This window comes from Balaenoptera physalus, assembly GCF_965194825.1.
Source record: "Balaenoptera physalus genome assembly, chromosome: 6".
Classification (NCBI taxonomy): Eukaryota; Metazoa; Chordata; class Mammalia; order Artiodactyla; family Balaenopteridae; genus Balaenoptera; species Balaenoptera physalus.
The window spans coordinates 132,675,883-132,700,660 of record NC_138885.1 but is presented as its reverse complement, the minus strand read 5'-3'; the positions used below and the strand labels follow the sequence as shown (position 1 = coordinate 132,700,660).

Below are 24,778 nucleotides of genomic sequence, written 5' to 3'. Positions count from 1 at the left end.
AGTGCCCAGGAAATGGTGCCGTTTCTCTTATCAGCAGTGCCAGTAGGTCACCATTCCTATTTCAGTTAGTAAGTTTCTGGAACCATTTTAATTAAAAACACTCCCCAGGTCTTCCCTGGTGGCGCAGTGGTTAAGAATCCGCCTGCCAATGCAGGGTACACGGGTTCGAGCCCTGGTCCGGGAAGATCCCACATGCCGCAGAGCGGCTGAGCCCATGCGCCACAACTACTGAGCCTGCGCTCTGGAGCCCGCAAGCCACAACTACTGAGCCCACGTGCTACAACTACTGAAGCCCGCGTGCATAGAGCCCGAACTCCGCAACAAGAGAAGCCACCACAATGAGAAGCCCGCGCACCGCAGAGAAGAGTGGCCCCCGCTCACCGCAACTAGAGAAAGCCCGCACGCAGCAACAAACACCCAATGCAGCCAAAAATAAATAATAAATAAATAAATAAATTTATTTTTTAAAAAAATCTCTCCCCAAATTGACCATCTTAGGGACTGGGTGACACTGAGTTGGCGGCTGGGCTGAGCTGGGGGGTCCCAGAGACCACGCACACGTCCTGGCAACCCCCAAAGGCTGGCCTCAGCCAGGATCCTCTGCTGTAGAATCTCAGCACCTCTCCGTGTGGTCTCTGCAGCTTTGGACGTGGTGACTAGGGCTCCGAGAACAAGTGGCCCTAAGACAGGAACCGGGAGCTGCCTGTTTCTTACGGCCTTAATGGGGAAACGAGTACCAAGTCACTTCTTCCAAGTTCTATTGGTCAAACCATCCCACAGCACACCTACGTTCAAGGGGAAGGGGCATGGACGCTGCATCTCAAAGGGAAGCGTGTCAAAGAACCAGGCTATCTTGAATCCACCACTCTCCCTTCTTCCCTCAGGTCTGGTGGCTAAACGTCACTTCTCCACTGAGGCCTGCCCCACCCCCCATTTTAAATGGTTGTTGCCCCTCCCTCCGTTTGGGTTCCCATGCTCCGAACCCCTGCCATGATTTATTTCTCTCCAGGAAGTGGTAACCATCTAATATTGTGTATTTTACCTATTTACATCTTTATTGCCCACCTCACCATGTTGAAATACAGGCTAGTTCGGGATCCATATTTTTGTCCATTTTGTTCCACGCGATTGCCCCGTACCTACAAAGTGCCCGGTACAGGGCAGACATTCAATACAGAGTTGTGGAAAAGATGACTACCAGCTGCTTTCAGTACACCATCAAATGCCCTTTGTCTCCATGCAGACATCTGATGGAAGGCCTCAGGCTCTGGGGCAGTTTTAAAAAGTGACCACATGTTCTTTGGCCTCCCTTCCATCAAGAGGCAAGATTGTGGCCCTTGGATCTGGGCAGCTTATGACAATAGCATGTGGGAAGTGACACTGTGTAACTTCTCAGGCTAGGCCAGAAAGAGAAGGCAACCTCTTCTCTTAGGAAGTTCCACCTGGAACCCAGCCGCCATGCTGAGGAGCCCAAGCCACAGGGAGAGGCCACGTGGAGGGGTCTGGTCAGTAGACCCCGCCTTTCAGTGGTCCCGGCCCAGGGCCCAGACACGTGTGGGATGGAGCCTCTGAAGATCCCAGCCCTTTACCTTTCACATCCTCCCAGGTGAGGCCCCAGATACCACGGAGCAGAGATGAGCCATTTCTGTCCAAATTCTGGATTCACAGAACCTGTGAGTATTAAAAAAAAAGGTTGATGTTTTATGCCCTAAGTTTGGGGTGGTCTGTTACACAGCAACAGGTAACCAGAACCCACATCTTTATTTTCTGAAATCAAATAAATGTGGTCAGACCCCCAACCCACTAAGCTTGTCAGGATATTCCATTTCAGTCGTGCTTTGGGAGGTCCTTTCCTGATCCTCATCTTTGAGTGTGGAACAGTCATTGGAAAGAATCTTCCATCCTGATTGCTTGGTGAATCATCTCTCCCGAGCAGGAGGCCCATCTTCCCAGGCAAGCCCAGGGCGCGTCATGCACCAATGTTCCCTGAACGGGGCTCTGTTCCAGGCTCTGGGACACAACAGAGAAGAAAACGGAGCAAGTCCCTGCCCTCTGGGAGCTTACATTTTAGACCAGCAGTAAATAGACAATCACTGACTAAGGTTTAAGCCTTTCCACTCGGTGGACCAGTTTTTTTTTTTTGTTTAATTTTCTTAAATTGAAGTATAGTCGATTTACATGTTGTGTTAGTTTCTAGTGCAGCAAAGTGATTCAGTTATTTTTGTTGATGCAGTCTATTACTTAGCACATACTCTCTAATTCTGCAAACCATAGCCCTCGATATGCGTATCAACTCACAAAGTAAACCCGGAAGGAAAATGTGTGAGATCATCAAATTCTCATAAACTGAGGCACGTGTGGCCTTTGACTTAGATTTCCTGTTCAGTGAAGCTTGGCACTCACTTTGGAACTGTTCTTTTTGTTCCCCTGACACTTGCATTAGAAGTTTGTCTGACCCTTCACCTCTCTGTCAATTGGTTAATGATCTGAAAGCCATCAGGACTGGAAATTCAGGCAGCCTCAGTGTCATTTAAAGAGCTGTCACTAATGTGTGTGTGTTTTTATTTTTTTGAATTTTATTTTGTTTATTTTTTTATACAGCAGGTTCTTATTAGTTATCTACTTTATACATATTAGTGTATGTATGTCAATCCCAACCTCTCAGTTCATCACACCACCACCACCCCCCTGCCACTTCCCTGCCTTGGTGTCCATATGTTTGTTCTCTACATCTGTGTCTCTATTTCTGCCATGCAAACCGGTTCATCTGTACCATTTTTCTAGGTTCCACATATATGCGTTAATATACGATATTGTTTTTCTCTTTCTGACTTTGTGTGTGTGTTTTTCATTTCAGGCTTTAATTGCCCATATGATTATTATTTTGTAATGAACTGGCAATCAAAGACACACAACAAAATTTAAGTCAGTGCTAGATTAATTTGTGGAAGAAATGAAATTTCCTACATTTGGTCCCTGTCTCTTCACTTTCGTCTCCAACCCAAGTATCTGCATTTCCTCCATTGTATACTCTGGAAGCCCAGGGCTCCCCAGCTGCCAACCTGCCCCACATTCCCTTTTGTCCCTCCTTCTTCCCTAACCACCCAAGCACCTCTTAGGAGCTTTTCCATTTTAATTAGGAAAATAGCTCATAGAATGTGAGACATGGGGCGGGGGGGGGGGGGGAGGGGGGCGGGGCTTTAGGAACAAGTTGGTCCAGTCTCCTCATCTTGAGGCTGGGAAGTCTAAGGACCAGAGAGGTAGCGTGACTTGCCCAAGGTCAGAATTATCTTGGAAGCTGGAGAGAAATCTTAGTGGGGCACAGAGTGTGGGGTGAGGGCAAAGGGGAAGGTGGGAGAAGGGGGGAGTGGAGGCAGGATTTCACATGTCTGACAGCCCGGAAGAATTACGTTTTAGCCTTAAATCACACTCTGTAGGCAGTTCTAATCAAAATGCAAACTCTAAATATAATTCATATGAAGTATGTTCCAGAAATCCTTTTTCCTGAGTATGTGTTCAATTATTAAGACTCTTTCATTGGAGCTTGTATTCTCCTCAAATCGAGAAGAGAAGAGAGTATTTCTCAGGGGCAGAAATTTGGGTGAGTTTTCTCTTTAACCTCCCTCTCTGAACTCTTTCTGCCTTGCTTGAATTCTTCACAGTAAGCATACATAATTTTTACAAAAACTAAAAAGGACCTTTCTAAACAAAAATTGGAACACTTTAATAATATATTTTATTACCTTAATTATACAGGTAATTACAGCTTTGCAGACCTGACCTTACAGAATTGGGTTAAAAACTAAATATGCAAAATACAAAAAAGCAGTTTAAAAAATTCATAGTATAGCTCATGATTAATGTGAATGCCCCTTGGAGCAATTATAATTGTCCACAGGTATATTTTCACCTGAGCACACCCTAGTGTGGTCAGTTCTAGAATCATCCCAGAATGGAAAGAGCTCTTTTGAAGAGCAGCACAAATCTGCTGGGATTGATATGTTGTTGACCTGTAATTTTCAAAGACTTCTAGATTTATCCAGAAAGATGCATAAGAACTGTTTGGAATGGGGGGAGGGGGGAATCCAGATAACTCCCAATAGTAAAGCAATAAAATTAATTAAGAGCAGCTACTGCTGGGAAGTGGAAAGTAGAAATTTAATATTATTTTCCTGAATAATTTATGCTAAGCACTCAATACAATGCCTAATGTATAGGCAGCACTCCGTAGATATTGTCAATCATTATTATTATACGTTCCTGAGGACTACAATTCCCAAAACGCACTACTCCTCTTCCATTCTGCCTACAACTCCCAAAATGAACTGCTCCTCTTCCATCCAGCCCCCCTGCCTACTCATCACCATTCTGGGAAAAGTGGAGATGAGAGCTGGTGGGGAAAGGAGAATGTAGCCCCCAAGCGGGGAGAAGTAGCTGACCACACAATTCCCTTGATGGTGTAGACCCTAGATTCCTAAATTAGGAGATAGAGTGATTTAAAAAAAAAAGTCATCCTGATTTTGTTCAGGCAAAGCCTTGGAGTACCACCATTAGTTGAATCCCCAGAATTGTCTGTTTATTTGTTTGCCTGTTCAATTTTACCTAGCTCTGTTTTGTGTTACAATTGATGTCAATTCCTCCATGATCATGGCGTTAAGATGTCTGCTAGTTAACAGTGTTCCACGTGGTAATGAGTTTTAGTATTTTGCTGTTTTTATGGCTGTGTTAGTGAGAAGTTAGAGGAGGGGCTGCATGATTTCAGACTGGAAATGAGACCAAATTTCTGAGTGATTCTTTGAGTTATTTTACATTTAGAACAAGAAAGGCACCAAGTGTTGCATCAAAAGACATTACACAGTGTAAAAATTACATATGGTAGAGTCTTTCTCATGCCTTAAAATTATACAAAGCATAGATTATTCAGGAAAAGAATAAAATGGCTCCGACTAAGAAGAGGCCAAGTCCCAAATTTTCAGGTAACCATATTTTATCTTAGGAACGGTTTTGAGAGGTAATAAGAATAATATACATTACAATTTTAATGAGATGAATATTGCTATATCTATAAATTAAGTCAAATCATATGAAATTGTCATTTTTGTAGGTCAGAAAATAGTTACATATTGACAATTTCAAATGGTACATCCTAGAAGCTGGATTTTTCACCAAACATTTATTGAGCACTTACTATGTGCAAGACTCTGCTGTGGGGCTCATACTTTTGAGGAAGACCTAGCACTAGCTCTCCAAAAGGCAACTTTTCAGAGATCCCACTGAGCTACTCTTAGATAGAGGTGCGGCTGACAGTTCAACAGGCAAGATGGACACACTGAAAAGCTTTTGTGTTGTTTTTAATGTAGACATAACAATATCGAAGCTCAAGGACACAACAAAAGGTGCTGATGTCAAGAGCTACTGTACATCACAAGGAACAGCCAGAGTTGCTTTGGGGACACATTGCTAGCAGCTGTTTACTCTTGCATGGCATCACTGGATATGGGCTGCTGGTCTAGCAGCTACTGATGTGGCTGCCAGGAAGATTCACCTTCAACTGACAACAGTTTGGTTATAAAACCCACACCAAGAGCTGGTCTGATAAGAGGCTATGATATCAAGTTACGCCGTGAAAAGCCACCATCATTAGCCGTTGCCAACGGAAACCACCACCGGCAGAAGAGAGAGAATTCAGCTGGGAAGATGGGGCCTCCCCTTATCCTACTGTGACCCACTGAAACGGGACATCCAGGGAAAGCAAGAAAATGTTCTTTTATGATAACTTTCACTCTGGAAAAAAAAGACGAACAGTTTGCCAAGGAAATCTATTGAGTTTGAAGACCCCATTTTTTTTTTTAAAGCAAGTCTGCTCTTTTATTTTTTATTTTTATCATTTTTTTAATGTTTTAATTTTTTGGCTATGTTGGGTCTTTGTTGCCGGACGCGGGCTGTCACTAGTTGCGGCGAGCGGGGACTACATTTCATTGCGGTGCACGGGCTTGAGTAGTTGTGGCGCACGGGCTTAGTGGCTCCGCGGCATGGGGGATCTTCCCGGACGAGGGATCAAACCCGTGTCCCCTGCACTGGCAGGCGGATTCTTTGTCACTGTCCCACCAGGGAAGTCCCGAAGACCCCAAATTTTAAGGTGAAGGCTCAGATCAGCTACTGAGAGTTGAAGTGTAACCAGCCTTAGGATTCCCAAGGAAGACTGTGGGCAGACTGTATACAGTGTATGTTCCCTCATTGATAGGAAGCTTGCATCTGATGTAAACCTTCTCGAGGAAAAGACAGGCATTTGGAAATGCTTGCATTTTCTCAGTGAGTCTGTGCATTTTAATTTACCCTTAATTGTGCTCTGTATGGCAAAGGTCAACAAACATCAAAAACCTTAAAAATGTTTAAATATCAAAGTGAGGTTGAGTAACCCATTGTGGTACAAGTAGGTGTAAAACAGATTAATTAAATACAATTAAGGAAATGTTATGGTAATTTAAGCTAACTAAAAAGGAAGAGGAGATGCTCTTTATTCAACCGTAAAATTATCAATGAAGAAAGTTTCATGAGCACCATCTGTTGAGATATTTAATATTAAACTAGATAAATAAGTCAAAAATACTTTCTCCTCTAATTAGAGGAAGATTCCAAACTGAGTCACAGAAAATCCTGAGATAATACAATCATTACTTTTTTACTTGGGAACATGAGATCTTCAAAACTTGGAATTGTCATTAATTCATGGAGAGCTGCTATGAGGTCCCCTTCATAATTTGGGGATAAGAGAAGTATTTTTTTCTGATATCTCTCAAAAATAATCAAGGAAACCAGTGTGCTTCCACAAATCTCACAAAAAAATAAGAAGAAACCTCACTGAAATTGATCATGGCATTGATCATTGATGATTATAGATAACAGCTATAGATATATAGACATAGATATAAACACACACATATACATATACATACATACACACAAACTATGTCTTTGTCTGTCTATTTATCCACACATGTGATACAAAGATAAAGTAATAATTGGATCTATTACATAAAGTAATAATTGGATCTATCCAGATCTTTTACATAAAGCAGCGTGCTTCCAGAAATGAATGGGTATAGGAAACCCTGTTTCTAATGGCCACAAAAAATCTGACCTTCAAACTGAATTGACAGAAGAGCAAAGAAAGCTCATCAGACTCATCATAACAGTCAACGTGAATCAACTTGCAACCTAAATGTCCATTGACAGGTGAATGGATGAAGAAGATGTGGTATATATATATATACACAATGGACTATTACTCAGCTATGAAAAGAATGAAATAATGCCATTTGCAGCAATGTGGATGGACCTAGAGATTATCATACTAAGTGAAGTAAGTCAGATAAATACAAATATCATATGATATCACTTATATGTGGAATCTAAAAAAAAAAAAAGATACAAATGAACTTATTTATAAAGCAGAAATAGACTCACAGACATAGAAAACAAACTTACGGTTACCAAAGGGGAAAGGGAGGGGAGGGATAAATTAAGAGTTTGGGATTAACAGATACACACTACTATATATAAAATAGATAAACAACAAGGACCTACTGTATAGCACAGGGAACTATATTCAATATCTTATAATAACCTATGATGGAAAAGGATCTGAAAAAAATGTGTTCGTGTGTGTGTGTGTGTGTGATAACTAAATCACTTTGCTGTACACCTGAAACATTATAAATCAACTATACTTCAATAAAAAAATTACACATCCTATGACATAACATATATAAAGAAGGCATAACAATGTTAGCTATTATAAATGGAGTTTAGCTATTACTGTAAAAACAATTGCACATCCAGCTCCTGCTGTGCCGTTTGGGGCCACTGACCTCTGCCTGGTAACCCCATTTCTTAGGTGCTTTACCACCTGGAGGGAACACAGGCATGGGGATTCCAGGTGTCAGAAAGGTAGGTCCCTCTGGGGCCATCAATGTTCCTTTCCAATATTTCCAGTTCTTTCCTTCCAGGCAGTCCAAGAATTGTTCTTCCCTGCTCCTTGAAGTCCAGATGTGGTTGCATGACTTGCTTTGGCAGTTGTGAGTGGCAGTGGCATGTGTTACTTCGGGGGGAAACATTTAAGTGGCAGCAGAGAGACCCTCCAGTGCACTCGCTTTCCCTGTCTCACCAGTCAAAGAAATGCAGTGACTGCGGAGGTGACGCCAAGCCACCGCACGGAGGAGGCGTGCAGTGGTCTTTGCACCAACAAGAGCAACAGCTCTGTTGCTTTAAGCCTCCGAGGTTTGAAGCCATCACGGCAACGTTGCCAAGCCTTGTCTGACCGATACAAACCCCAACAGTAAATTAACCAAATTACAGGCTTTAAATCAATCTCCTGTAAGTGTAGTGAGGATAGATCAGTTTCCCAAGGCCTCGTCAATCTTGGGGCAATTGACAACATGAAATGTCTAAATCTTTCAAGTCAAAGAACAGTACCTGAAACTGCAAAGACCCTGTTGGGGTCAAATCCCAGAAGTATCAGCCTTGTCTTGCTAACATTCTTCAAAAAGAAGATCAGGAAGGGGCTGCAGACCTCAGCTCAGGGAAGGCTCCTGACCACGAATGGAGGAGAAGCCACACGCCTTCTGTCTGCAGCAACTGCACACAACACAAAGCAACATCACTGCAACCCCTGGCTGGCTCTGGGCAGAGTTTGGCCCCAGTCACAAAACTGGTTGACATCCAGATTACCTCTGACAGCCTTTAAATAGCCCACAAAGTACGATAGACTCAGGTTGGGTGTTTTTGTTTGTTTTGCATTTGTTTATATACATCCCTGTGCACCAACTGTTGTGCAATTGGAAGTGTGAAAATCTGAGCTAAACCATAGGAAGGAAAAATGGGACTTGTATGTGCACGTGTCCAGCTATTAAATCATTTTGCCCTTCAAAAACTACCAAACCCCTAACAATGGAAGGGAGACAGGGGCACGAATACCTGCTAGTAGCTGGGTTTGTTGTTTCAAGGACTAACACCCCCAACCCAAGGCCTGATCATGCCGTGACATAGAACTTGAAAACTTATGCTCAGTGAAGGACGCCAGACATAAAAGACCCCCTACGTGTGAACCTTTATATGAAATGTCCAGAATATGGAAATCCATAGAGAAGAAAGCAGACACGTGGTTTATGGTGAGAATGAGTGCTGGCTGGATTTGCATCTCAGCCTGACCCACATTCCTGGACCTCCCACCCCTCCGAGTCAGTATTTCCTGCTGTGGTCTCAGGGGCCACCTCTCCCTCCCGGGCCCCTGGTCACTGCTGCCCCAGATCTGGGGATGGAGTGTCGCATTTCATGAGGGCGAGGGTCTGAGTGCTTGCACAGACACAACTGCGGTGCAGCTGTGGGGTTGTCTGCCAATCTCCACGCTCTTGGGAGACTGCATCACAGCCTTACATGAGAGGAGGAGAGTTTGGCCTTATTCTTGGCCTGAATTTCCTCCCCTCGTGAGCTGATTCTGCCAGCGCCGTTAATCTGTCCCTAAACCATGTGTTGGCCCACGGACGATGTTCATCTATCTTCACCCATGACACACAGTTCCTTCCTCTATTAAAACTATACTCTAATTGCAAAGGGGCTCTGCCTGGAAGTCCTCCAGTGCTCCAAGGCTCTGCCTGCATTCTTAGTTTGGCAGGACTTGTCTGAACACAAGAAACACTTGGAGCCGCAGGAAAGCCGAGCAGGTCTAACGGAGGCAGCAAACAAGGATACTGCTCTAAGTAAGCCACCGGAAGGTCCCCTGCCCAGAAGGGATTCTGCCTCCCCTGAAACATTGATGCCAGCCGTTAGCCCAGCGCAAGTGAAGTTCAGGACCAGAGCGTTCCGCTAGACTCATGCTGGCCGATCTGTTACCTACAAGCTCTGGAAATCAGCCTCCGGGTGAGAGGAGAGGCTGCCTGTCTGCGGCCGGCTAGTGCACGTCCACTTCCTACCCAGTCCCGTGAAACAGCACGGTGGCCTCCAGTGAGCAGGTGGACGGACAGACAGAGGAAGGCCTGCCCGGGCTTGTGTCCAGCATTCTGGGGCTCAGGATGGGCAGGAAGTGGGTTTTCCCATCATTTCCCTGTATTTTATGTGGTCTTCATCTCCCAGGAAGTCCTCCTGGGGCCCCAGGGACATCACACGGCCGGGGACGGCAGAAAGAGGACAGCCCTGAGGTGTGGGGAGAACTGGGTAATACGGGGCTGTGCTGGGAGCTTGGGGAACGGGTCAGACTAATCCTACTGACTTTGAAGGAAAGAAGACACTCAGAAGGTCAAGAGAGCAATGACCAGATCTCCCAAGTTGAGTTGGGGTGGCTTCACCTCTCCTCCCTCCCACGTCTTGGCCTCCCAGGGCCACACGCCTGGGTGGAGCCCCGGAAACCAGGGCAAGTGAAGTTCAGAATGGGCATCAGCACATCTGGGTCTGGCCCTTCTTCCCACGTTCTCCTCTCTTTTTCCTCACAAACTTGCCCTTGTGGGGAGTCCGTGTGGAAGAGGCTCCTCCGGCGCGGAGTCTTCATGGCTGGGACCCTCTTGAAGAGTTCCCCTGAAACCTAGATGTAGGGAAAGCGGAAAGGCCGGGGCCGTGCACCCGAGGCCCACGGCAGGCTGCCCAACACTCAGCATAACTCAAGGAACTTGGGCTCGAGTTTAGTATCGGGGAAACCACAGGGCTACCTCTTTTTTTTTTCTGTTTTATTTATTTATTTGCTTGTTTATTTTACATATACATGTATCTATTCTTTTTCAAATTCTTTTCCCAATTAGGTTGTTAATAATATCGAGCAGAGTTCCCTGTGCTATACAGTAGGTCCTTGTTGGACGGACCTAGGGCTACCTCTTAATAGCTGTAGCCTCCTGTCTGTGCACCCAAACTCAGACCATCGTACTGAATTGACCTGAAAATTGTTTCATTTAATCACTAATCTGGCAGCAGAGTTGTATTTTAGCTTCCAGAGAGAATCGCCAGCCTTATTCTAAACACAGATTCATCACACAGAATTTTCCAGGCTTTGTGATGGAGGGCAGAATCCACCTTCACGCTGGTCACTCTATAATTAAGTTATCCCACCTATCAGAGCAGAAACTCTGAAAAGGCTTTCTGCAGAGTTTAGGACTCTATTCTAACTTGACTCGTTGGGAAAGCAGTATCAGGAGTTATGACTTCCTGTCCGTTTGATCTCATTGTCTGAGTCTATAATCGAAAGGTGCCAATGTACGTTTACTCTGAGTGGTTAGATGCCCTGGAAACGCTTCACTGGGCATCTCCATGAACCCATGTTAATTATTTACTAGTCTTAATAGGTTCCTCTTTAACAGTTTACTTGTTAGAGGTCATTGCCAATTCGGAGCCCCTGGATCTGGGTTAAGCCACTTGTTCCCACAGAGCTCACCTGGGAAGAAGGAATCACGAAAGCCTTGCCAACCGTTCGCAAGGCCTCTGGCTTCGTCTAGTTTGTCTGGCCACTGAACGGACAGCAGAAGGTCCTCATGTCTTCTCCAGCCACAGAGGAAACTTGACCCTCATTTCTTCATGGCGGCAGCTCACCGAGTCTTCTCATCGTGGGTCATCCAGCCAGATGCAACCCACTGTACGTAGTAGCCAGGAGGCCTGAGCACTGCCCCCAAATGAAAGAAAAGAAAACACGCAAGAACTTGAACAAGCAGCATTGCACACAACTCACAAGTACGACACTGGACATTTTGCTAGAACTTTCTCTCCCAACAGTCCTTCCTCCTCCCAACAGTCCTGGGAGAGAAACAGTGCAACCCTTGGAGGCCAAGTGCACGTGCTCCCTGGTAAAGGTGGCGATGTACATGCCCTCTGTGGCCAGGCCAACACTGGGGACATCTCCTTCCCCCGGACAGTATGGCTGCCTCTTCCTTTAGCACTGACCTTCTGGCTGACCTTTGCTGACCTCAGGGACGGCACACACTCCTCTGCGTTAGAAAGTCTCCTTCGGTGTTTGTGGAGGTGATTAATGTCCATAGAACTCTGAACACACACGACCGCCTGTTAATGAAAAGCAGAAATGAGAGAGAGGATGTGGTCTTCTCCGTCCTGAGTGAGTCAAGTTCTGGGCCGGGTGCCTCATCCTGAGTCACTGGGCTGCTTCCTGCTGCTTTCTCATCAGCTATGGGTCCTGGAAAACACATTGATGGTTTCCTTTCCTAAGCTCAGCAGAGGGTCTAGCTCAGCTCTTCACAGTTTAATAGAAAAGAATTCAATGTTTGTCGAATGAATCCAGTATATAAAATTTCTCTTCTTATAGATGATCTGGCAGATAGTAAGATCTCTTAAGGAGAAGGCGAAATAAGAATTGCTGTAACGTGCTTTGCTGATCCTGTGTTCTTTTGAGCTTCAGCCAACAAAGTAGCTAAGTAGGTGCTGCTAGTAAACGCGTTAACACCCTTGCTGTAGGTCAGCTGATCATCCTCGATGTCTCCACGCTGACTAGGCACCTTCCTGCTCTGCCCACCTCCTTGCAGAAACCAAATTAATCTACTATCACAGGGACCACACCACAACTCTCATGGGCCCTTTGCCTTTGTAGGTACCCCCCATTCTGATAGAATTTTTGTGGGCCCAGTTATGGGCTGAAGTGTATGGCCCACCCCCAGCCCCACAAATTCACCTGTTGCAGTCCTAACCCCCAGGACCTCAGAATGTGACTGTTTTTGGAGACAGAGCTTTTAATGAAGTAATTAAGATAAAATGAGGCCATGAGCATGTCTCTAGTCCTATCTGACTGGAGTCCCTATAAGAAAAGATTAGGACACACAGAGACATCAGGGGTGAGCTCACAGAGGAAAGACCATGTGAAGAGGCAGCGAGAAGACGGCCGTCTACAAGCCAAGGAGAGAGGCCTCCGAGAAACCGATCCTGCTGACACCTTGATCTTGGACTTGCAGCCTCAGAACTGTGAGGAAATAAATGTCTGTTGAGTAAGCCACCTAGACTATGGCATTTTGTTATGACATTCCAGGCAAACTAATCCAGGCCCTAAAAATTTTCATTTATTTCTGATATGACAAAGAAACTTAAAATGTCTTTGACCCCAAACGTTGATCTTTTTCTGGTTTTAAAAGAAATTGGAACATTTCTGTGGGCCCCTTGAAGTATGGTGGGCTTTGAGCACAGTGCCCCTCGTGCCTGATGGAGAAGTCAGCCCCACCATCACGGAGAGCACCTGGACCATTTTGCACTGAGACTGGTTTTCCCACTGATGCTGGTTTCCATCCCTGTGTTCCACGCAGGGTGCCCTGCGCAGCAGCTCTCATTTCATTATGACCCAAAGCCAGACCGCTGGGATAAACAAGTTTTGCCATTTTGTAATCCAGCCTCCTCCGAGAACCTTTGAGGTCTGAGGCAATTTAGAAATACTTTGATAAACGCCGATTTAATAATCAGCAAGTAGGCCTCAGATAATGATTCATAGTCAGAACAATGTCGCCTCCAGGTGACTGTGCCCCAGCAGTGGGCAAAATCTCTCAGGCCCCTTGATTAAACACATTGATGCATTTGAAATCCAAGTAAGATTCCAGAGGCGGAAAGGACTCGTAAGAGGTCACAGAGAGTGTTTCACTTAGCACAAAGCAATTATACAAATTTTATGTGTGACTTTGATGAGACAGAGGGGTTATTCATTAGATCAAGAAGCCACTTGAGCTCTCTTTATTACCTTGCCATTGTCCCCCAATTCGGCATGGCTTGGGCAGGTCTGGGGCCCAAAGCCAGAGGATTCTGTGGGGAAGTGTAGGCCCATCCAGTGTAGAAGGGGGCTGGGCATGTCAGCCGGGGGAGGCATCTACAAGAACACAGAGGCATGAAAGAGGCTGGCACACTCAAGGCAGGCAAGTGGGTGGGACTGAGTCAGGGATGCAAAATGAGAAGAGAGGACCTAAAGGCAGAAGGGGCTAGACTGGTCCTGGGGGGCTCTTAAGCATCCCATGGGGCTGAGCTTCACAGAGCCCATTCCCAGGAGATCCTGATGTTTCCAGAACAGGAGATGTGAAGCTGTGTGTAGTGGACTGAATAATAACCACCCCCCCCAAAAGATGTCCATGGCCTGATCCCCTAAATCTGTAACTATGTGACCTTAAATGGCAAAAAGGGAATTTGCAGATGTGATTAAGGCAAAGGTTTTGAGATGAAGGGATTAACCTGGATTATTGGGTGGGATCAAGACTCAGAGGAGGAGATGTGGAAAACAGAGGCAAAGATAAGAGACAGAGAGAGAAAGAGACAGAGAAAAAGAGAGAGAGAGGAAATCAAAAATTCTTTGCTGCTGGAAGATGGAGGAAGGGGTCGTGAGCCAAGAAGTGCCAGTGGGCTCTAAAAACTGGAAAGGCAAGAAAGCAGAGCCTCTTCTAGAGCCTCCAGAAGGAACACAGTCCCGCTGACCTATTTTAGGATGGCCCACCAGAACTGTAGTAGAATACGTTTGTGGGTTTTTTTTAAGGCCACTCAGTTTGTGGTCATTTGTTACAGCACCCATAGGAAACTAATACATGTGTAAGAAATGGCATCACCTCTGACCCTGAGCAGGCACAGCTGTCCCCTCTGGAAATACGATCATTCTGCCCAAGGGTCCCCATGACCAGCCAGCCCACAGCCAAATCACTGTACTCCTAGTTTTTCATCTTCAGCAGGAATCTTAGTAGTAAGTTGGGAAAGGCTGTCTCAGGGGCTGCTAGCCCCATACAATTTTAAACCAGAAGTCCACTACTGCAACTTGATAGATTTTTAATAATATTCAAAACAAGAGTAGTTGCCATGGCAAATACCATAAATATCACTTCAGCAACTCAGAGATGCTATTGCTTAAATAACTAATTGAGGTGTTGGCTGTTTTTGCTGCCCTGTAGGTAAACACTGGCTGTACGTGATCTTTTTTTAAGACAATTGACCCTAGATGTTTACTTCTGTCCCTTTTAAATATAATATCCAATGCTTCCAAGGAAATGCTTTTAGTCATAAGTGAGTTCTGTATTCTTCACTTAATCAAGTAATTCATGTTGTCCCAGGGTCACTGGGGAGAAGTTAAAAGATGAGAGTCTTCAGCTCGGTTCATAGAAGGAATTTCTCTGAATTAGGTTTGGGGAATGGAAGCCACAGACTGGACCATTCTGTGGATTAAGCAGGATGGTGTGAGATACTGACAAGATCTTTCCTTGCCCTCAGAAGTTACTCAAGAATGAAGCGCTTGCCATGAAGATGACACACGTCTCCGGGTTTCACCTCTCCAGGGCCACCATCAGAGAGGAGCCCATGTGCAGCATGAAACTCTCTGCTGTCCCCAAGGAACGAGAGGCCAAACTGGTCAGAGGCTCCTGCCATTGAGAGCGGGGCCGGGAGAGTCCAGGTTGATTGCCTTTTGTGCAGAAAACGCTGATGCTGAAGAGCCAAAACCATACTTTCCTCCACATCTCTCCATGGGACCTTCCCCTTAAACCGCCTTTCCTTTGAGAACCAGGATAGCATCACTAACGTCAGAGAATGGTGAACAGCAGCATGTCTATACTCGAAATTCAAGAAAGAAAAGGGTTGACTGTTCTTGGCCATAGTAACCACCACAGTCAGTTTTTATTTTTTTCATTGAAGTATAGTTGATTTACAATATTTCAGGCGTACAGCAAAGTGATTCAGTTATGTGTGTGTGTGTGTGTGTGTGTGTATTCTTTTTCAGATTCTTTTCCATTATAGGGTATTATAAGACATTGAATATAGTTCCCTGTGCTATGCAGTAGGTCCTTGTTGCTTATCTATTTTATATACAGCAGTGTGTATCTGTTAATCTCAAATTCCTAATTCATCCCTCCCCTCACTTCCCCCTTTGGTAACCATAAGTTTGTTTTCTATGTCTGTGGGTCGATTTCTGTGTTGTAAATAAGTTCATTTGTATCATATTTTTAGATTCCACATATAAGTGATATCACATGATATTTGTCTTTCTCTTTCTGGCTTACTTCACTTAGTACGATAATCTCTAGGTCCATCCATGTTGCTGCAAATGACATTATTTCATTCCTTTTTGCGGTTGAGTAGTATTCCATTGTATATATGCACCACATCTTCTTTATCCATTCAATGGACATTTAGGTTGTTTCCATGTCTTGGCTATGGTAAATAGTGCTCCTAGGAACATTGGGGGGCATGTATCTTTTCGAATTAGAGTTTTCTCCAGATATATGACCAGGAGTGGGATCGCTGGATCATCTGGTAACTCTATTTTTAGTTTTTTAAGGAACCTCCACAGTCAGGTTTTAAACTTGTCTCCATCGGTGAAAAACATCTTCCTCCCATCGGTGGGTACACTTTAAGAGCCAGTCAATCAGTAACAGCTAAATCCCAATCAGTAACCACCGTTCCACACTTAAAGGACAACTATTCCTTTGAAGAAAGTCCTTCAATCCCCGAATCCATGCTTCTCAAATCCTATATAAGATCAGCAGCTTGCTTTTTTACAGACTCATGGGTCCACCAAGCATATCTCTCCCTTTCTTAGAGAGCAATGCTCTCAACTTTGGTTTCAGATATCAACAGTAGAGGTTGCCTTTTGCTTGAAAGTAGCTGAACCACTAACCCCACAAAGTCAGTGGTATGCTGGTAAATTTTTAACAACCAGCTCTCCAGATGGAAATAAAAAGTTCTGATGTGTGGCTTTTGCCAATTCCCGTGGTATAAATACTCCCACCAAGGCTATTTCAAGATGTCAAGGCAACATCGATTTGCTCACAAAATTCCTGAAAATTTAATAATCGCCTCTTATGAGGTGGTTGTTGCCATCTCCATCATACCACTGACTTAGTGCTGGGGATGGAAAGGCTCCATCATTATCCAGTGGTAGAGTGGGTATCACGGAAGGTGGATGGGCTTAAGCTACACTGTTGGCAGCATCTAAGAGGACTGCCTACTTGGCAAGAGAGCCCAGAAGCAGGAGGTCAGGAGATGGACCACAGTGGTGGGAGCTGAGGGGTAGATGAGGCTATCAAGTCTTAGCTTGATCTCCCGTCCCTGGGCACGTGGATGCCTGCTGCAGAAAGAGAACTCACGGCTGCTCCAAGCAGACAGAGGACCATCCATCAACAGTCACAGGTCCAGCACCTTGCTTCCACAGAGAGGGGGTTGCCATATATGGGAGCCATGGTTCCACCAAACCAGGAGGGGACAGCCGATCCACACATAGAGATAGAGAAGGGGACAGATTTTCTCCTTTCCCTCCTTAGTGCCCCAACCCCAGGCCAGGAAGAAGGAGGCCAGACCCAACAGCCTCCATTCCAAGCCATTAGAGCTTGCCCAGAACTTTAAGTCAAATATGAGATTGAAACTAGTGAACAAGACTGAATCTCAATAATAAAATGAGATTTCTTCAGTAGGTGAGCAAGCCTGGAAGGTTATGAGATCCAAGTAAAGTTGTGAGAAGGGAGCCTGCCTTTCCTGCAGGGAAAGGCAGATGGGGCTCGACAGAGCCCAGATACAATCAGATCCTGTGGAAAGAGTAAGGTCCCTGTCACAGCACTGCACAGGGAAAGGCCCCCAAAGACGAGTCGCTGAGACACCCAGCCGTCCCCAAGATCCCTGCCTCCATTCGAGGTCCAACCTCATTTAAAATGCCCTACAGACATTGCTCAGAGGGTTCAGGTTGTTGTGCGTGTTGGTGCCATGAAGAGCTCTCCCTCCTCATGGCACCAACAATGGAGCCATTCAGGAATCGAGGCTGCTGACAACTCCGCCACCTTCCCCGCATGGCTTTCAAAGTCAGAGTCACCCTCGGCATTGACGTCCAGCCAGCAGAGGGTCCAAGAGCATGGAAGTTAGGACATGGGGAGCTTCACCAGGCCAGACATGGTACACATCAATTCTGCCCAGATCACATTGGCGAGATGCAGTTACGGACACATTCCTCTGCAAAGGCTGGGAAATGTGACCTCGCTGAGAACTCAGAAAGACAAGGAGATGGTTCAGGTTCTCAGCCGGCAGTGTGGGTCACATCTGCATCCCTACAGATGCACTCACTCCTAATATTCTAGAGTTTACACTTCCACACTTTGTCTTATGCACATTTTTGTCCTTTTTGACGGACTCCTGGACTGCTTTATAAACTGCTTATTTCACAAGGTGGATTATAAACATCTTTTTTAGTCCACTGATACTTCTATATCATGAATTTAATGATTACACAGTAGGCCATTGGACATAGATGCCATAATGTAATTAATCAGCCTATCATGTGACAAGGTCTGACTTATGTGGGTAATTTTTTCTTCTTCGCTAATTAAAAGTCTCATTTATTTTTATTCTTCTTTTAGTAATTCAAGTGCTTGATGTTTTGAGGTTCAACAGTATTTCCTAACCACTCAGACTGCAAAAACAAGCATGGCGTTTAGTGTATTGTGGGCAGGTGGGAGGGGGTGAAGCACAGATCAAATAATCACAAACTTCAGTATACGATGACAAACTAAGATGTTATTTAACTAGTTTTGTTTTTGTTTTTTGTTTTTTTTTTAATTTTTATTTATTTATTTATTTATTTTTGGCTGTGTTAGGTCTTCATTTCTGTGCGAGGGCTTTCTCTAGTTGCGGCGAGTGGGGGCCACTCTTCATCGCGGTGCGCGGGCTTCTCACTATGGTGGCCTCTCTTGTTGTGGAGCACAGGCTCCAGACGCGCAGGCTCAGTAGTTGTGGCTCACGGGCCTAGTTGCTCCGTGGCATGTGGGATCTTCCCAGACCAGGGCTCGAACCCGTGTCCCCTGCATTAGCAGGCAGATTCTCAACCACTGCGCCACCAGGGAAGCCCTAAGATGTTATTAAAGGGAAAGAACACAGTGCTGGGAGGGGATCACAGAACTTGACTGAATGATGGACGGGCTGGGAGGGCTTGGTCATAGGAGGCTTCCCTAAGAAAGTGGCATTTACCTAAAATCTGAGGACTGTCTCAAACCTCTTAAATCGCTGGTCTCAAATCATCTTGCCAGGGGTTTAAAATTTGATGCTTACAACACTTAATTTGAAAGAGAATATATTTTGAATCATAGCACCAACAGCGAAAGAAACATGAGTTTAAATTCTGCTTTCAAGGTCAAGTCTCCTAGCAGAGGCCAGGCATGTAGGAAGGTGTCCCCAAGCTGCCTTATGCCTGCCTGCCATTCTTGGAAAGAACTGAGAGGGGAGAAAATTCCATCCATGCCAGCCAGGGGCCTTTGGGCCCAGAAACCAGACTGAGTCCTGAATGTCCCAGTGTGTGACCAGTGCCTCTGGGTGGTGTGACTTTGCTGCTGAGCTGGCCCAGTGGGGCTGTGGAGACACATTCAACCTGTCACTTGGTAAAGTTTTACCAGAATTAAAAGGCTTTAAGTGGCTAATAGTACTGGGCTGTGGAATTCTTTTTAGTTCCCATTCAGTATTCACACCAAGACCCAACTAGTGTCCAAAACCTGACACCATTACGTAGGAAAGAATTCACTTCAATGAAATGAATCACTAATTGCAAACATAACCTTCAGGCACTTGGGGCGGTGGTGGTTCTAATTTCTCAAGAACAAAGGCATGGCAGTTCGACAGCTTTGTTGACTGTCACAGAAACTTCCCATGAAAGGGGGTCAGTTGCTTCATCCCCGGGAGGTCTGAAGAAGGTTTATTCTGGCCTTAAATGGGACATGAGAGGTGGAGCCTTAGCAAAAAATGAGTCCTTCCTTATAGTAACTTTATCTTCTGCCTTCAAAGTGTTCACAAAAGAAAGATCTTGCTGATCTTAAGACCGCTCAGAAATTTCTGGAACACTTTCCTTTATGTGCAGGAATCTCCTAGAAAATGGTCTGACTGACTCATGCAAAGCAGGCAAAGCCTGGGGAAGCAGCTGTGTGGGTCCCACTAGCACGTGTGTCAGCGGCCTCACTCACAGGCCCTGTCCCCCACTCTCCCAGGTGGGTCCACTCTGATGCTATAACTTCAAGGCCATGGAAAGAACCCTCTGGTCCATAAATGAATGGAGTTGAACAAATCTGTCCACACTGGTCGTTTCAAAAGCAACACCAAATGATATAGAGTAATGACCCTAGACCAGGAGTCCTGGGCCAGAATCCCAGCTCTGTCACCTACTAACTGTGTGACTTTGGACAAGCTCCCTAATCTCTCAGCCTCAGTGTCCTCATCTGTAAAATGGCAATGATGACGAGATCTAACCCGCAGTCTTAGTGGGAGGATTAAAGACGTTGCTATACGGAAAGTACTCAAAATAGTGCTCGGTCGGTGGTAAGAGCTTAATAGGTGTCGTTACTATTAAAGCATCCTTAAAAACCGTCTGGGCGGATGCAGGGCCGCCCTGGACAGCAGGCTTGGAGCACAGGGTCTCATCAGGCTTCACAAGCCCTTCATCTCCCAGGCTAGTGGGACAGATTCCAAAACGGCTGCAGAGACGGGCTTCCCCATCCCTGGCCGCACACAGCACCCCTGCCCTCCCCCGCTTCCCGGCCCTGCTCGCCGGCTGTGCCCTGCAGCCTCAACTGTGGCCCTGATCACTGTCGGGGGATGTGGTGTCAGAACCGTGTGGTCCTCAGGCAAAGTCCTTGGCCCCATTGACCCTCTCTGGTCTCCTGCCCACGGTCAGGAAGACAATGCCCACCTCTCCGGGTCGCTGTGGGGATGGCACCAGCCAAACCCAGGCTGCAGCGCCCAGGCCCTGGTTGCTCAGCCCGTATCCATGCCAGGTGGCCATCTAGTGCCCAAGAAGAGGAACTGAACAGCTCCCATCTCAGGAGGCTGGGGATTCCGGGAAAGTAGGACTGGAAGATTCCACGGCAATTGTTTAATCCCAGGGGCCACTCAATTTAAGAATCCCTTCTAAAGAATCCCAGATCCGGCCTCTCGGGGACTCGATGTGCATTTTTGAACAACTCGGGATGCTAGGGCCCTATTCCACAGTTGTCCCGTTCCTTATATTTTTTAAATTGCTCCTTTACCCCAGCGTTTCCAAAAACGACTAGCAGTTGGAGGTAGAAAGGATAGGGCTGGGCTGGGCCTGACTCTTGGTGCGTGTATCCTTTTTGCCAAGCTTCCATTTTATTTTCATTTCTTTTCCCTGGTTATTAAGCACCTCCATCGTTCCCTATCTGGTACTAAGGTCTGGGAATAGAAAGTAACAGAAGGCACACAGTCTCCACCCTCGTGGGGTGAGGCAAGGCCGGAGAGGAGCAAAGTGCAGTCATTGGACGGGAAGCGAGGAGGGCTTGGACCGGGGTCCTCATCCCCCCTGCACATCACCATCACCCGGCAGGCCTGGAAACTCATGACCAGGCCGCCACACAGACTCTCAAATTCAACTCTTCTGGGCCAGACATAGTGCTCTAAAGGTCCATGGTGCATGATTGCCCCACAGAGAGCGGGCTTAACTCCCATTCCAAACTGGTTAGGATAATAAGACTGGGTCCCAAGAGGACGGGGAAAAGTTTATTGCTCACATCCCAGGACTTCGGGGAGATCGGGTTGGCTGCAAGCCAGTCCAGGAGCTTGAGGGGGTGATGGGGGTGGCTCTGGTAGGGGCAGACAGCAGGTTGGGGTTCCGGCGCATGGGCCAGGATTTGAACTTCCCACTGTGCCAAGGGAGGAGGGTCCCTCAGCCTTCTTACCAGCCTGCCCGAATGTGGGCAGATGGGGAGGGAATGGATGGCATCTGAAGACTCTCAGTGGCCAAATATCACGAATGGAGGCTTCCTTTATTTCATTTCCCCAGGCAGCCAAGGCTGAGAACCACTGCCTGAGACCACCAGTGTTCCCCCACCCCCCCAAAGAGAAGATCCATCGAGGGAACTTGTTAAAACACTGATTCCTAGGTCCTCACCCAGCCCCACTGGATGAGAATTTCCAGGAAAGAGGCTGGGAATCTGTGCCTCGGGCCAGAGGATGGTCGCCCTCTGGGAGGTGTGAGGAAGCTGGGCTAGATGCTGGCCCCGGGAATGCGGACGGTCACCTCCGCTCTGAGTCCCTTCACAGCTGACAAAGGGTTTCACACAAGCTGTGTCACTTGACTTTCACGCCAGCTCGGAGGCAGGGAGGCGGGATGTTCACGTTCATTTTCAGAAGAGGAGCCAGGAGCTCAGGGACGTCAAAGGACTCAGGAATCCACGACGCTTGTTGAAGGCCTGGAGACTCCCCTCTCAAGTGACACTCCCATGGGTACCAGCAGCTCTGTCCTGGGGTGGGGGGTCCCAGGGGAGACTCCCTTTAGCCTTCTGAGCTTGCGTCTCCCACTGGAGATGTCCACGTCCTCTGCGTTTCAGATTTCGCCTTTTTTTTTTAATTAATTTATTTATTTATTTATTTTTGGCTGTGTTGGGTCTTCGTTTCTGTGCGAGGGCTTTCTCTAGTTGCGGCAAGCGGGGGCCACTCTTCATCGCGGTGCGCGGGCCTCTCGCTGTCGCGGCCTCTCTTGCTGCGAAGCACAGGCTCCAGACGCGCAGGCTCAGTAGTTGTGGCTCACGGGCCTAGTTGCTCCACAGCATGTGGGATCCTCCCAGACCAGGGCTCGAGCCCGTGTCCCCTGCATTGGCAGGCAGAGTCTCAACCACTGCGCCACCAGGGAAGCCCAGATCTCGCCATTTTTGAGCTGATAGACACAACTATAAAAGCTTGGGAGTGTCTCCTATGGTCATGAGCCAGGGAGGTGAACAATCTCAGAATGAGCCTCCTAGCCACTCGGCCCCCCGTGGTCACCAGCCCTGTCACATGAGGAGTCAATTGGATTTGTAGAACTTATGGGTGTAATTCACCACTCTTCAGATAGAGTGTGTCCGGCACTAAATCAATGACTTCACACACATTCTTCTGTAGCAGAAAACCTCGGACGGGACCATTCTTGTTCAGCCCAGGAAGTAAGCTACCTACTTGTAAGAAGTTCGTTAATCTGGTCAGTCGAGAGGTCTGTGAGTTCCTGCTGACCTACCACATGGTCCTGGGCACTGGGCGGAGGGAGGAGCTGACTGTAAAATGACCAGAGCATACTTTGTGTTTGGAAGGAATCAAAATCTCGTTGGGTTAGAACAGCCACCTTTGAAAACAGTTTGGCAGCTTCTTAAGAAGTTAAGCACATACTTATCATATAACCCAGCAATTCCACTCCTACGTATCTACAAGAGAAATGAAAACACGTGTCCACACAAAAACTTGAACATGAATGGTTAACAGCATTATTCGCAATAGCCAAAAAGTAGAAACAACACAAATTTCCACCACATGATGAATGGATAAGCAAAGTGCAGTATGTTCATCCAATGGGAAAGTTCCTGACACTGAAAAGGACCAGACTCCTAATAGGTGCAAAAACATGGATGAACTCCGAAAACATGGTGCTAAGCCAGACACAAAAGACTACATGTAGAACGATTTCATGTATTCGAAATTTCTAGAAAAGGCAGAACAGTGGCAGCAGAAAGCAGATCAGTGGCCGCCTCGGTGGGGCTGGGAGTAGGGATGGACCGTCATTTTGGACTGGTGATGGAAATGTTTCTAAACTAGATTGTGGTGATGGTTACATGTCTGTATAAATGTACTAAAAGTCACTGAACTGTACACGTTAAAAGGATATGTAAATAATACCTCAATAAAGCTGTTTGAAAAATCTGGTTGAGTAAAGCAAAATACAATTTAGGAAACACCTGGTGACGATATAGCAGGCCTCGTATTTCAAGGTATTGCTTGATTTTGGATTCACCTTTCTATTCCCCAAAGCAGATCGCGCATGGCCTGTGCCAACGAGAAGCTCAGCACAGACTGAAAACGAGGAAGAGACGCACCGAGCTGGCTGCTTCCTCAGTGCCGCGCATGTCCTAAGCGCTCCTTGCATTATCTCATTCAATCCCCAAGGTGCACCTAGGCGGGCACTGCGTCGTCATCATTATCCCCGGTTTACAGTTGGGGATGGAGAAGATACATAACCCGTCCCAGGTCCCAGACCGGGAAGCAGGGGGCTGGAACTGGCACCCCGAACCACCGTTCTAAGCTGGGCCTGTGCTTTGGCCCATTTTCTCATTTGCCCCTGGCATCGGCCTCCTTTTCCTGTGGGGAGACATCATAGCACACAGGGCTCATTTTGGATGGAGGCCACATCCAGAGTCTCCTGTGTGGCTCTGGTGGGCTCTTTTTTTTTTTTTTTTAGTGTATTATTATTATTTTTAACATCTTTATTGGAGTATAATTGCTTTACAATGGTTAATTTCTGCCATATAACAAAGTGAGTCAGCTATACGTATACATATATTCCCATGTCCCCTCCCTCTTGCGTCTCCCTCCCATCCTCCTTATCCCACCCCTCTAGGTGGTCACAAAGCACCGAGCTGATCTCCCTGTGCTATGAGGCTGCTTCCCACTAGCTATCTACTTTACATTTGGTAGTGTATATATGTCCATGCCACACTCTCACATCGTCCCAGCTTATCCTTCCCCTCTGCCGTGTCCTCAAGTGCATTCTTTATGTCTGTGACTTTATTCCTGTCCTTCCCCTAGGTTCTTCAGAACCATTTTCTTTTTTTTAGATTCCATATATATGTGTTAGCATACGGTATTTGTTTTTCTCTTTCTGACTTACTTCACTCTGTATGACAGACTCTAGGTCCATCCGCCTCACTACATACAAATAACTCAATTTTGTTTCTTTTTAATGGCTGAGTAATATTCCATTGCATATATGTGCCACGTCTTCTTTATCCTTTCATCTGTCGATGGACACTTAGGTTGTACCACGTTCTGGCTATTGTAAATA

The 24,778-nt window shown here is 46.2% G+C and overlaps 1 long non-coding RNA gene across 2 annotated transcripts; it reads right to left on the bottom strand.

Moving 5' to 3' along the window:
* Positions 1 to 408: 408 nt before the first annotated feature.
* LOC309663020 lies at positions 409 to 24,141 on the bottom strand. 2 transcript variants are annotated; one of them, XR_014265074.1, is made up of 3 exons: positions 11,417 to 24,141; positions 8,476 to 10,576; positions 409 to 1,671 (listed from the first exon to the last, which is right to left on the bottom strand). It is a non-coding gene; the product is annotated as an uncharacterized lncRNA (long non-coding RNA). The 2 variants fall into 2 exon arrangements; XR_014265075.1 differs by having other exon boundaries at positions 8,476 to 11,641; positions 11,920 to 24,141.
* Between the last annotated feature and the right edge of the window lie 637 nt (positions 24,142 to 24,778).